Source organism: Apteryx mantelli, chromosome 2 (genome assembly GCF_036417845.1).
Source record: "Apteryx mantelli isolate bAptMan1 chromosome 2, bAptMan1.hap1, whole genome shotgun sequence".
Lineage (NCBI taxonomy): Eukaryota > Metazoa > Chordata > Aves > Apterygiformes > Apterygidae > Apteryx > Apteryx mantelli.
This window is the reverse complement of record NC_089979.1, coordinates 101,971,781-101,986,186: the sequence shown is the minus strand read 5'-3', so window position 1 is coordinate 101,986,186 and position 14,406 is coordinate 101,971,781. Positions and strand designations below refer to the sequence as shown.

General features: G+C 43.1%; 1 protein-coding gene across 1 annotated transcript in view; it reads left to right on the top strand.

Moving 5' to 3' along the window:
* The first annotated feature begins 5,106 nt into the window (after window positions 1-5,106).
* Window positions 5,107-14,406, top strand: part of LOC106492840 (FH1/FH2 domain-containing protein 3-like) — a 292,303-nt gene continuing 283,003 nt past the window's right edge. The window contains exon 1 of the mRNA XM_067291169.1: window positions 5,107-5,298. The gene's annotated coding sequence lies outside the window, so the exon portion shown is untranslated. The remainder of the gene's footprint in view (window positions 5,299-14,406) is intronic.

The following is a 14,406-nucleotide window of genomic DNA, read 5'->3' as shown; positions in this document are numbered from 1 at the left end:
TCCAGAAAATAAAGCTGTCTTTTAAGGTGGACTTTATTAGGCCCTGAGGCAGACATGTTTGGTGACCCAGTCATATAACACCCAATTCAGATCCCATCGCAATCAGTAGAAAACTGCCTTATCTAAAAAATATCATATTAGAATAGTGTCTTCCAGCTACCTGCTCCTCAGTATCCCCATCTGTAGGGTGGGAATGAGCTGGCAAAATTAACTAATGATAAGAAAGTGCTTTGGGATCCTTGGATGAAGGAAGCTGAATAAATCTACAGTATTATTCTTGGTCTCGTGACAGACTGGATTTCACTTACACTTCATATTTTGAAAAGTCTGTTATGTTATTTGCCTGTCCACATTAACAATGCCAATAAATCACTTTCCTCACTTCACTAAAAGAACTAACTTTTATTTACAGATTATAGTGTGGATAAGGCAGAAATACTGTTCCCATCACTACAGTAAATGATCTGTCAGCACTTCCATTATCATACTTTAATTCCAGTGGTTTACAAGCCCATTTTGATTACCATTACCAAAGGAAAGCTATTTTTCAGCGTTATTAATGCTAAGTGAATAAATCATGGAAGTTAAAGTTGCTTTTGTCCTCCTATAACTAAAACTGGCTTGAAGTTGAAAAATGAAATTTGGAGAGCAGTTCAATTTGTCAAAAATATAGAGATGAACTGGCCACTTCACATGCTTACACTGTAATTTCACGATTGTGCATTCTAGATAAGTATTGACATGATGACATACTGGAAAAACTAATATTCCTGTGGAGCTATTCCAATTGCTCAGATACTTAGTATCTTTTTTTTTTAAATTGCTTAAATACATATTTATGTTGTGTCCGGGTGGTCCCTGGGTTAAAGAATATGCTTTTAATAACTTTCCATCAAACATATATTTTTTATTTTTAATAAAAAAGAGGAAATTAAAGTCAAAAAACTATGTTATTTTAACATTCAGGTTTCAACAATAATGAAATTCAAATTTAAGCTCGACACACCATCTTAAGTCATTCAACAGTGTATTTTTAAAAAATGCCAACAATGGGATGAGTTAAGAAGAATAAATCAGCCTTAAATGAAAACTGCTATGTTATGTTTCATTCCAAAAGAATGTGTGTGCAAGAAGGATTTCTCCCTTGTGTTTTTGTAATAAAAACTTGGGAGCTAAAAACTGTGAACCTTACCTGATCATGTGCAAGCTTTGCTTTTTTGGAAACTGTTTGTGCGATGGACTCGGGGACCCCAAGGCCAGCAAGTAATACAGTTTGTCCTGCTTGCCTATCCTGGAAAAGGAGAGGGCCCTGACTCATTATGCCATGACACCTCCAAATGCACAAGGACAACAGCCTGAGCTTTGCTGAGGATTCCCTAGAGCTTCTGACTGCCCCTGATGATTTTGTTCAGTATGACTGAGAAAAACAATCTCTCTCTTTGAGGAGTCCTTTAAGATCTTATCTTCTGCGATGAGAAATGGGGTGAGGCAACCACATATACTGTTGTTGTCATGTCTCTAATTGTCTTTCCAGATGTAATGCCTGTGTTGCCTCATGCCGCGTACCTCTGACAGACAGTATCTGTTTGTTTGTTAGTAGTTTACTGTGTGTTAAGTTCTTCTAGAAGTCATCTATGTTCACTTAAAAGGACGGCAAGAAGGAAAGTTGCCTACTTGCCTTGTTTTAGCTGCTGTACTGGATAAATACAACCTTGTGGAAGGATAGGAGAACGTGTTCTCCTGCAAAGCACACTAGGGGTGGGGGAAGGACTTTTTAAAGGAAAAGTATGACTCTGCAGCAGAAGCAGAAATTGGTGACTGCTAGGAAGAGGAGGGAGCAAGCACACAGCCATGGCTCAAGGTGATGGAGAGAGACAGACTATGGATCCAGAAAGCCTGTGTAGAATATGTAGAAAAGCAGGAAATCATTCAAAAGTTGAATTTATATGTGTATACATCTCTCTCTCTCTCTCTCTCTCTGTATACACACGTATATGCTGACCTTTTAACATTATTTTGTCTTATCCAGAAGATCTGTATTTTCTCTATAAAACTGCATTGTTTTAATTCAAGCTCTAATAAAATCCAGCTTCTGAAATTCAAAGGTCCGTAGTCTTTTGGGGATGTTTACAATAGGGAAAATGTATAGGTAGATGCAACTTAAAGCTCTGGCTGATTCAAGGATTCTTTCACTTACATACTGGTATATTTTCTCTCCAGTAACCTGGTCATAACAATTATCTACATTGTCCACCTCATATTTGTAAATTCAATTGAAGATCATTATATACAACTATAATTCCTTCTTATGGGATTTACAATCAGCAGCCAGATGTGTTGACGTTGGGTCCTAGAGTCATCCGATCTCTGTTGGCCACGTGGATTGCACTCATCCTTTGTTTTCATTTTCCAGTACTGGAGGAAAGGTAGCTGATATCGTCACATAGGCACCACATAAAATCTTGGCTTCCACGATTTGTTCGAAACTGCCATCAAAATATCAATGTCTCTGTAATGAGACATGTACCGTGGATTAATTTAGTCAAAGTCAGGATTAATCCAATGAATAGCGATCTTACACCACCTAATATTCATTACAGATTAACAGCAAAGGTACAAGTGTGTTTTCTGAAAATGAAAGTTCAACATAAATATTCTGCAATGTAAAAAGTCCGTTAAATGGTAATTATGTAAATTATGATAGAGCCAAAAATGTCCTATTTGAGCTTGACTTTACATGGTGACAGAAATGTACAATATGCATAAGCAGACAGATATGAAGAATACAGTAATACTGTTTGATCTAGAAATTAATTTGTCACCAGTAAAGCAGATACAAAATATATTTATTTGTGAAATATGAATTTTAATTTGGAAGTATTTTTAAATGAGGTGTCATAAAATTGGTTATGTTTAATTACAAAATCTTATGCACAAAAATACTTCATGATTTTCAATATACGTTCAATATGTTAAAGTGAACGGTTTTCTGCATATATACAAAACTCAAAATCAGGAACTCAATAGGTGTAGCCTGTGATGGTGCATGAGAATTACTTCTGTGGGGTGGTAAAATGATGTAAGGTCTTTTCATTGTCCCAGCTGAGGAAAAGGGAAAAGTCGATAAAATATCATCTGTGAAATACCTAAAATGGTAAAATAGCTTCTGAGTTTTAAAGTCCTTCCTGATTTTGGTAATCTTTATGTTGGCTGCTCTTTTCTGAACATATGCACAACTGTGAGCAAAACCAAATCATGACAAACTAGTCCTGCACATAACAGGAACAGTGGGACAGACTGTGTGTGAACAAAAAGCTCCTTTTGCCCCAGAGCTGACAAATGCTCCCAGCCCAGTAACCATTTTGGGCAGGAAACAGTTGCTTCTTGTGAACACAATGATCTAGAGATCATGCTTTCTTGCTTAAGATATCACTTCTGGGGTAAGTCCCTGCATTTCTCACAGTATTACAGTTCTTGTCCTATAGCCCTATCCACAAAGGACGAGGCAGTCATGACCACAGCCATGAAGTATGGTGCATCCTGGAGGGCTGACAGAGGCAGGGTAGATATTCAGTGTGAGGAAAGGCTGTCAATTCCCCACTTCAGTGAGATACTTCATACTCTTTATTTAGCCCATACGTTATATTATGTTTCCTCTGCTGCTTTCTATGCCCCTAAGAATGAAGACCAGGGCACATTTATCCCTGATCCCTATAATCCCAGGTTGCAGATTTGATTACAAAATGCAGATTCAATCAGAAGTTTGTGATTCTGGGCTCTGAACCTCCGAACCTACCTGAACACGAGGTACTTTTCCCATGTTTTAACCCTGCAAGAGGGAAGAATGGGCCTAAGTCATGAAGAAATCAGGTGGTATGCAAGATAGCCTTTTGGATTTTGGGAAAATAGCCTTAGATGTATGTCCTGATAAGCCAAGTAAAGCCCAGATGCATACAACCATTGCCTAGAGAATTAAGAGGGCTTTTGTATAAATAGAGAAAAATAAAAACAACTCTTGGTCAAATACCCAGATTTCAGGTTAGTTTCTGATTTTTTGAAGATGACATTTAAAGCTTCCTTTTGAACTGAGTAAGTGTTACACAAAAGGTGTAGGAAACTTTGGACGTTTGCAGTGACAGGATGGAGTTATATATGAATGTACCCATTTACATCCCTTCTTACCTGGCCAGAGGCCTTGCGCCGGGCGCCTGGGGCTGCCCATTTGCCTTGCTTCCTTGCCTGCAGCGCCAGGGGCTGAAGCTGACCGTGCAGCCTGGCCCCGCGGTTTATTTACTCACGGAAGAGGTGTCTCCTGCACCTCTTCTGCACTGATCCCCCGAGAAAAGCCGCGGCGGGGGGTGCCCGTCAGCCGGCGGTGCCTGCCGGCCGCGGAGCCGAGCGACCGTTATTCCCCGCCGAGCGACTGTTATTCCCCTCCTGAGGCAACGGTCGCTCAGCCCGGTGGGGGGGAGGGGCGCCTCCGCAACCGCCACCGAGGGAGGGATAGCGCGAGGGTCGCTGCCTCCCCGCCGCCGCCGGGGCAGAGGTTACCGGGCTGCCACCTCCCCCGGGCGCGGCGGAGGCGGGGGATCCCGGGCGGGCTCTTCCTTCCGCCGCGGGGATGCCTCGCCGCGCGGGCGGGCGGCGGCCGCGGGGGGGCGCTCGCCGCCCTCTACCGCCCGGCGGCGCCGGGCTGCCTCCGCCGGTCGCGGCAGTCCCGCTGCCCGCTCGGCGTGCTGCGGCCGGGCATGGGGGAGCTGCTGCTGCTGCTGCTGCTGCCGCCGCCGCCGCTCTCCGGTTCCCCGCCACTCGCTTGCCGCTCGGCCTGAAGGGCGCCCACAGCGCGCGGATCCCGGCGGGTAGGGGGCTATGGGGCGCTGCCCCGCGGCGCGGCGGCGCTGAGGCGGCCGGCGCTCGGCTCGCTCGCTCGCTCTGCTGGGCGCGCTGCGTGCCGCAAGGCGGGGAGTCGGGCGGCTGCCAAGCGGCGCCGGGCGGGGGGAGCTGCGGCCGCCGGGGGAGGGCCGCCTCCCAGCCCCGCGGCCGGCGTGCGGCGCCGGGTTGCCCGCGCCGAGGGGCTGCGCTTCTGCCGGCGCTCGCCGCCACTCGGCCGCGCCGCTGCATGGCAGCACCATGGCCACCACGCTGGTCTGCCGGGTGCAGTTCCTGGATGACACCGACCCCTTCAACAGCACCAACTTCCCCGAGCCCACCCGGCCGCCGCTGTACACCTTCCGGGAGGACATCCCGCTCGCCACCCAGCTTCCCGCCGTGCACCGCCTCCTCCGCGCCCCGCAGAAGGTGAGGTGGGGGGTGCGGCAGGCGCTGCCTCCGCCGCCTCGATGCTGCGTCTCGCTTTATTTTATTTTCGTGTCGTACTGGGTCGAGTTGGTGGAAACTTCCCCGCGTGGGCGCGGGGGGGGGGGAAGCGGCAGGGGGCTACGCTGTGCGGGGCCGGTGGCTTTGGGGGAGGGGGGTGAGGTTAGGGGGCGGTATGGGGCCGGGGGCGCCGGGGCCGGGAGAGAGTTTGCAGGGGGAAGAGCCGCTGCCGGCGCCGCCATCCCGCCCGCTGGCGGAGTTCACCGAGAGAAAGGCTGCCCTTCCCCGCAGCTCCTAGTAACAATAAAATAACAATAAAGCCCAGGAACAGTAAACCGGGAGGAAGCGCGGCGCGCTGCCGCAGAGCGCGGCCGGGGGGTCCCCCGTGTGGGGGCGCCCGGGGGGCGGCGGAGCGGTGCCCGCCCGGGGCTGGGAACTGTTTCCAGCCGCTGTAATCCCTCGCTCCGGGAATACGTTGGCTTAAGGGCTGCCGGGGTGCGCGGGGAGGTGCCCGCGGGCTTCGGTTGTTGCTCTCATGTGACTCCGTGGGCGGTTCACCCTGGCGGGGCCGCGGGGCCGGGTCACCTGCGCGGGGCCGCGCCTGAGGCAGCGCCGCGAGGTGCGAGGCCCCGCAGCGCCGAAGTTTTCCTCCCCCAGAGCACCTTGAAGGACACTTACCCCTTGTGCATTAGCTGCAACTGCAGTACACTCTTCAAAGCAATCGGGGTTGGGGGGGAACGCAGACGCCTAGTTGGGTGTCAAATATGACATGCCTGTCCCTTGTTAGACATCCCTTCTGAATATCGTGGGATTTTGTGAAATAATGTATTATGTAGGACGGACAGCCGAGCTGTGAGGAGCACATTCATGCAGGCAGGATTTGAGCTCTGCTGTAGTAAGGTTTTAGGAGGTAGACAGTTACAGCAAGGGCTTTGGTAAAAATAGCGTGTCTGCTGTCCTTGAAACAATTGATACTGCTAGTCACCCTTGTGAAGAGCTGCTGCATGTTGCTGCCACAACCGTTGTAAAATCTTACCTCTCTTCTTACATACTTCTAATACGTATGCTGGCATCTCTAATTCCGCCCTTGAAGTCAGGCACCCAGGCATGATATTTGAATTTTAGATTTTCAAAACAATGTCGTTGATTGACATAATAATAATGTCCTTTCGTTATTTTCTTCCTTATTATTTTATCTTATATCTGCATATTAGTTCTGCAGAGTGCACTGAAGAAAATAGGAAAAGTGTCCTGTTCTTTTTTTACAGAAGAAAGCAGAGTAAAAGTTGTAAAACTCTTTTTCTCTCTCTGATGAAGTGGGAGGAAAATATTCTCTTAACATCACTTGTTGCATTATATCTTGCTCTTGGGAGCTTGTGGGAGGATGACAAAGGGCTGTGTGTGCTTTTAGCTTTAAGAATATTCAAAACCCAATAAAAGTATTTCAGAGAAAAGCTCTTGGAGCAGACAGAAGTTTTATATTTGTAGAACAGTTTCTTGCATAATAGTTGCCAAGGATACAGCATCCAGAGAACAGAGCTCTGCCTAATGCACAAAAACTTTGGAAGTCCTTGGTGCACTGGGTCAATTCTGTTTTCATATGCTCAGTAGTCCCTAATTCAGAGCCTGGTCCCATTGTTTCCAAAGAAGGCTTGCTTTTTTGGAGTCAACACTAATTAGGAGAAGGACAGGATAGATTCTGATACCTAATAAATTAGAATAAAAAGATAGTTTAACATCTGGATTTACAGTTAATTCAGCCTCATTTTCAAGCGTATTCCACTGTGTAGTGTTTTATGTTCCTTTGAATACTGTCTTGACGTTTTTTATAACTGTTTGCTAGCCTTTACCAGAGTTTAGTGTCTTAGGAGCCACCCAAAATCCATTGGTCACTTCTGTACTTTTAACTCTTGCCCTCTGTTCCAGTGCACAATGTGTTTTTGAAGTTTAGCTGAAGTTTTTAAACTGGGCTTGAGGACTTTGGATGAAAGATAATATAAATCTCTAGTGGTGCTATAAAATCAGTTACTAAAAGACAGCTACTCTGCTAAAGGCAGTTCCTGTCCCCATGACTTGTTAATCTAAGGTTCTGACTCTCACAAGCATTTGTTTCTGCTATTTTAATTGTGTGGGTAGTTTCACTGAAATGTGTTTACATGGTTAAAGTTACCTTTGTGTTTGCAGAATCAGGGCCTATTTCTAGAGTGCCTTAATTATGTCTCTTGGTGTTCTCTTACATTTTACTTGAGAAAAAAATGGCAAGAGAAAGTTGATTAGACTTACCTACCTTTACTGGATATGTCTAAAGTGTAGTTTTTTCTGTGTGTTTGCTGTTAGTGCAACTTTTCTGTGATTATCATTAGATAATTGTTGTTGTTTTGTAGAACCGACTGATATGTGTCCCTTCTTCAGGAAAGGCTTTCCACTTTCTTTTTTGGAGGTGGGGGCAAGGGAAGATTTTTTTTTTTTGGTGGCTTTTCCTCAAGAGTATTCACCTGATCTTCTCTAGAAGATCACCCCATTACTTGACCAAGATCGCTTTTTTTTCCCCCACTTCTCCCAAAGTTTGTCCTGTACCCTGTAATCTCCAAGGCATGCAGCTGTCAAAGCAAAGCGTAGAGTGAAATTCAGGTGTCAGTTCAATTTGACATAGAGGGGGTTTGAGTGATTAATTAATTACTTTGAAAATTAGTGAGCTAATGGATTAATGGTCCATTTAATATATTGATGGTGACTCATGCCAAATATTTTGAAATAGACTTAGGAGTTTATAGCTCAGAGAAGTAGCAACACCCATGTCTAAATCATTCCTGAAATCTTCTGAACTGTTGGCCCTTTTGTCAGTGAGTTCTGCAGAACAATGATCTATGATTGTTTTCCTTCATCAGTTTTTGATTTGTTATCTTTTGCCTTGAATGGATATTTGCTTATCCTCTAAAAGTGATGTGCCAGTTTGCTGCCTTCAGGTCACTCACTGATTTGTATCTCTCTGTGTAAATGATGTATTGCTGTGACATATGCTTAATAGACTGAAGTCAGTAGAGGGAATCCAGTTGACTTCAGTGGGTATAAGATTCCATTATTACTGAGCTGAAATTTCTAATGATGACAGTATTTTTTGTGGTCATTAAGAAAATGACTTGTTTATTGTAAGTTATTAATATATTATTAAGTTATTAAGTAAATCCTTTAGAATGTAAATAAAAAATACTTTGAGCTTTCTTAGAATTATTAGCTTTTCTGTAACCTGTAACCAATGTTACAGCTTGACCCCAAAGGACAGCATTTTTTTCAGTCTAGTTGTTTGGAAATACAACTCTTGATTTCATAAGTTGGTTTTATTTCTTCTTCTTTTTAAAGTTAGAAATATAATTGGATTTGGAAGCAAGTCTTCATCTGTAAAGTAGCTTCTGATTGGCAATATTTTGAACATCTTGTGGAGGAATGCAGAAGAGTTAGATGACTGAGATCCATGAACACTGACTAGGAATGGGATTTACTATCCTGAATGCATTAAGTATTTGGATGATGTGAAGCAGCTAAACCAACTGATAGAGTAAACTGAAGAGAAAGATATCTGCAATCCTCCTTTCCCTTGGAATTAGGTGCCTAATTGTAACCTCTCCCCCTTCCTGTTTTCCTGCTTCTCTCCATACACACACCTTTTCCTACAGCCATATTTTTGGATGAAGATGCTTACTGTACGTTGTGTTGCACACTGTTCTGCCTTGTGTGTGTAAAGGTGTGCCTGGAGCACATGTGCCAAATTGAATTCCACAGGGCACTGCTGTCAGGAATGCTCACCTTGTGTATCACATGTAGTTTAGGATGCCTTGGTACTAGTTTCACCAAGATGGTGACACATGTAGATACAATTAAGTGCCACAAGTTCTACTATAGTATTTTTAGTGCCATCTAAAAATTCTTGTTGAGTAACTAAGCCATGTTACAGCCTTTGTGGGTTGCTCATATAGATTTAATTGGCCACAGTGCCATTGTGGGTCTGGCTTTTACTGGCTTGTTTCTCCGTATTATAAGGTCTCTCTCTCAGTATCCATTGTACTAACAAGAAATGGATCTAATCTGGAGTCTGAATTCACATGTCCCTTTTGCCCATTCTTGTGAACCTTGGGAAAATTAAGAACAGGATCTAAGTTTGTGGTTCAGGCCCAGTGCCAGTAATGTTAGTTGAATCTAATTTGGTACTTTGGATTTGTTGGTTTTGAATTGCTTTGAGTTACTTGATACTTCTGACTTGCTGACACAGGGTCATTCAGGAGAGTGGATATATATACATGGCCAGTGTCAAGTGGCATGCTTTTTTTAGAGATCTTCCAAACTTATTCATGTAATTTCAGCATGCTGAGTATGTTACCATATTCTGTTTTCACATCCCACTGTACTGTTCAGTGTTAGGGCAGCTCTGTAAGAAATATATGTCAATAATAGGAAATTATGCCTTTTAATTTAGGAAGGAAATGTAATGGGAATACTTTGAATAATAATGGAAAAACAAAAAAATCACATATTGCATATGGTGTAGTGATGGTTCTGGTGGGAAGAGAAGAGAGGTAATGGTATAAGGATAGTTGTTCTGACCTCTTGTTCCCTCTGAGAAAACTGGAGGCAACTTCTGTGTTCAGATCTCTTCCAAGAATTTATAAGTAGAACAGTGTCATGCAGAAAAAAAGTAGCATAAGCAAATAAATCCAATGAGCGCTAGAGGGATTCTAGAGTTTCATTCATAAACAAACTGTCCAGATTTCCATTTTCAACCGTAGTGATTTAACCCTAGATTAAAGGCCATGGCTGATTCTGGGGTGTGATGGGATGTAAACTGATAGTAGGGACTGTTCACTGGATCGTGTCCTGGCATTGAGCTCAGCCCTGGCATTGAACTCAATGCCAGGATATATCCTGGCATAGACTTAAGCTTTTCTGAGAGCACAAAACCTACCAACTGGCTTCCTTTCCCTTGGTTTCCTTGAAGCACAGTTGTATTATGAAATGCCTTGGCTTACAGAGGCTATGCAGAAGGAGAGGAGGAGAGGATTGTTTGGATCCTGATCCTGCTGGATGTAGGGATAAGTAGAAAAGCTATTCTCTGAAGAAAGCATTTTTGGGTTGGTTGTTATGCTCTTCACAGGCAGCTTAACTATAGAAGATGAAAATTGGAATATTGTCTTACCTGGGAAGAAGGTCCCACAGAGATGAGAAACTGGCTGGTATCTCCTGTCAGTATCATGGCTAAGGAATGGGTTGGGGCGGGTGAGGAATATTTTAGTCAAGTGCTGTCAAGGTGAGGCAGGTAAATGTAAGGCCTTATTCTTCAAGAGAAGAGGAGATAAATGGAATGGTTATTTCCAGCAGGTTTTCAAAGTTCTCTAGATTTAGCCAAGTATTTCTGGAGTTTACAAAGCCCCATGCCTCAAGAGGTTGACTCTGTAGTGATTGTGTATGTTTGCATTTTCTACGGAAGTGCTTACCAGTGTAAACAGGGTAGAATCCAGCTCTGTATTTTGATTTGAAAGCATGAGCCGCATCAGAGATCAGTATGAAAAATGCTGTTCTGAGGCAATATGAACACATCTTCAGAAGCACAGCTGTGGAAAGCTGTTCATTTTCTGCAGCTTATTATCCTTTGCAGCATGGACATTCAAAGAAGGAAAGATCCCAGTACAGCAGATCTCAGTAAATATCAAATACTGGGCTTTCATCATTTATACTTGGACTGTTTAATGTAAGAGGTCTTTTAAGTTCTTTGCAAGGTATGACTTTTGACAAGTTATAGTTCAATTTAGGTGTTTGCTTTAGGCTTTAAAAATGAATTGTAAAAGCAGTGGACATATATGAAAGCTCTAGTTACTGAATTTGACACTTCTGTCCTGTAGGTTTCTATTAGTTTAGCTGCTAATAGCTCAAGAGTCTTTGTAGAACTTGATTTTAAGGAAGATGGAAGAAAACATGATGTCAGCTAGTTAGTTTTTAGAGTACTGTCAAATTTTCAAATCACAGATTAGTCACATGCAGCATCTGGAAACTCATAGTACCATACATTTACTGACTGCTTGCAGTCAAACAAAGGAGGAGGTGAACAAGAAGTTAGTCCTTGCTGTTGTAATTCCCCAAGTCTTGTACCTGCAGTTACGAATTTTTAAGTTTTCTTTCAAAACTAGTTGTGGATATCTCCTTTCTTCCAAACTCTTGAAAAAGGGCTTTATGAAGATTGCAGTATTGCAGTCCACCCTTAGGTAGACTTTGGTCAATATCAGTTTTAACTGAGGAATGGTCAGTGTGTCAAGTGGAACTTGGCATGGTGTCATCTCACTTCTTCCCATATTGTCCCAAATACAAACATGCCTTTTCAAAACTCTGGAATAGTTTTCTCTTTTTTTCTGTGCTTCTGCATGCATCCTACACTGTAAGTAATAAGGGTCTAAATCAGAGTCCCTTTTCTTTCCATCTGATCTTGTTCACTGGGTTGTGAGGAGGAGCGTTAGAATCCCTGTGCCACTGTGTGTGCTGTCATTGGGTATAGGAGGACAGTTGTGCCTTGTCACCTGTCCATCATGTATCACCTGTGACAATGCTAGCGAGTTTTCCTGTCTGCTTTCTTGGCTGTTGAAATGTTCACACCTCTCTGCAACATCTGTTTAAACGGTCCACAGATATATCAGGATTGGAAGTGAAGGCGATTGAACCTATTTGAAACTTCAAAAGAATGCAATTACGCTGGCTGGAATATAGCCAGGGAGGGCTGGCACATCTACTGTTTCAAAAAGTGTCATGAATTTTTCAGTGACCCAAAGTGGTCAGGACTGGGGCTATACACCTTCTTTGATAAACAGTGCTTCAGTAGGCTCTACTCATGTGCTAGGATATTACTTCATTACTGGCCCAGAGAAAAAAGTGCCAGCTACTACACCTCTGTCATCACTTTACACCACCTGGATTGCATTATATTAATATTAACTTAATATTGTATTACAGTTATTAATAAGACAGCAAGGAATGTTGTTGCATATTTTTAGCAGAGGAACAAGTTGGGACAAAAGTAGCCATGAGTTCTCTAGTAGGCTCAGCTACCTAGAAACATCTGCAACCATCTGGCATATGAAATTATTGAGGTAAAGGTGAGTGAGACTTTAAAGTTCATGTTCCACATGTCATCACTTTAACACATATATATTAAAAAATGCATTGCAGTTCCCAATTCCAAACACTTAAAAAGAAGTAATTCTATCATTACCAGCATTTTAAGAATGCTTAAAAAAAGCTTTTTTTTTTTTTTTTCTTTTCTTTAATTTCAGTATGACTGCCTGACTTTACTACCCACTGACCTTCAGTCCATTTTGTCAATAGGGTATTTATTTGAATTAGTCCTGACCAACTGCTGATTTTGAACCTAGCTGCCTGGTCACTATTAATAAACAAGGGCACAGTATTTTTTATTAATTTCTTGCTCACATCCATCATCATTTTGCATGTTAGTGCTCAGTAGGCTGAATAGCAAAGAGTGGGGGACTGAACAAGTAGCTTCATCTCCTTTTAGTTGTAGTTCTAGAGTATTTTTAAGACAGAATTGTGTTTTGAATTTGGACAGACTGGACTCAGACCATGTTGTCTTGTGATCACTAGCAGTTAAACTCTTGATATATCTTGAAGATGAGGAAAAATCTGCATAAAGAAACAAGTTGTAATACAAAATCAAGTCATGTACACATAATTATATACATTGCTGGAGGAGGCCATAGATGGAGGCTTTATGGCCTTAAGCCACAAAAATAACAAGCTATATGTTATGCTTTGTCTAGCTAAACAAGTTGTATTGCTTTATCTCTATTGGTACGCATACAGCAATACAATTTTCCTCTTGTGCGTAACAAGCATGATAATGTTGGAATAAAAGGTAGTTACAGATAACTTTTATTTCCTTGATTAGGGAAGGAGCTAAGTTATACCTTTGTCTTGTCTTCTGCAGTATCTTCTGCTTTTTAGAAACTACAGACTATGCCAGTTCAAAAAATAATGGTAAGTAATGTTTATACTGATTCAGGAATGAAAATAGAAGGCATTCAAATTTCAGTACTGTTCTTTGAAGCCAGTTGCCTCAGGTTTACTACCGAGTCCTACAATTCCTCTAAGTGTGATTAAGAAGAAAATAAGTATTTTCTTAGACTTGTAATTGTGCTATGGCAGCCACAAGTAACAGTTTTAGTGGTAAAGTAGCTCTTTTAGCTAGTGAGCTGACTGGGGTTTCTGTATCTAACTTCTTCTGGTAGCTCCATTATCAGCAAAGAGAACATCGGGGAGTTACGGGGCCCTCTCTGCCAGGTGGCTCAGTGTACTCTTTGGGAGGCACCTGGAACATTTGGGGGCTGGCAAAGGAGGAAGCTGTAGCTCTCATAATCATGCCAGCTAGCTTGCTCCTCCAAAGGTCATAGGCAAGGCAAGGGTAGCTGAAAAAGCATGTCCTGTCTGCTTTCCTCCTTCATTATTGAGAGGCTATTTTACACCAAGGTTTGTAGGCAAGAGCATAATAGCAGAGGATGCAGTCAGGGCACCAGCTGGAATTTGTCTGTGCTAATGAAAGGCTGAAGAGGGAGTAGTGCCTGCTTTCTGTGAGAGTAGACCAGTCATTCTGAATTTCCCCCCCAGCACCGATGATGGCCCCCTTTCTAGCTGTGGGGCCGATGTAAATAGATTGCTAGTACTGAGAAACACTTGGCGTTTTATGGGAAGTGAACTACATATCCACCCTCAGTTTATTACCATATTGCAGCAGCTGCCCCTGGAGTGTGACCTTTGGCTCCACATATAAAGGGTTTTTTCCCCCCTTCATCTAGCATTGTGCAGGAGTTGACTTGCAGCAATCAGCAATCCTCTGCCTTCTTTATGGGAGGTGTTGGTGCCTCTAGTGTGGGAGAGCCTCCCAGGCTTGCCAGGCAGGGAATTAGGGATGCCCATTGGGCTTTATTCTTTGCACCTGTGAGGGGCAGCAATCCTGCAGGGCCCGAGTAATTAAAGGTAACGAGCTGCTGGTAAAGAGGGAGTGAGCAACAAAGGGGAGGAAGGATAGCATGCTGCTTC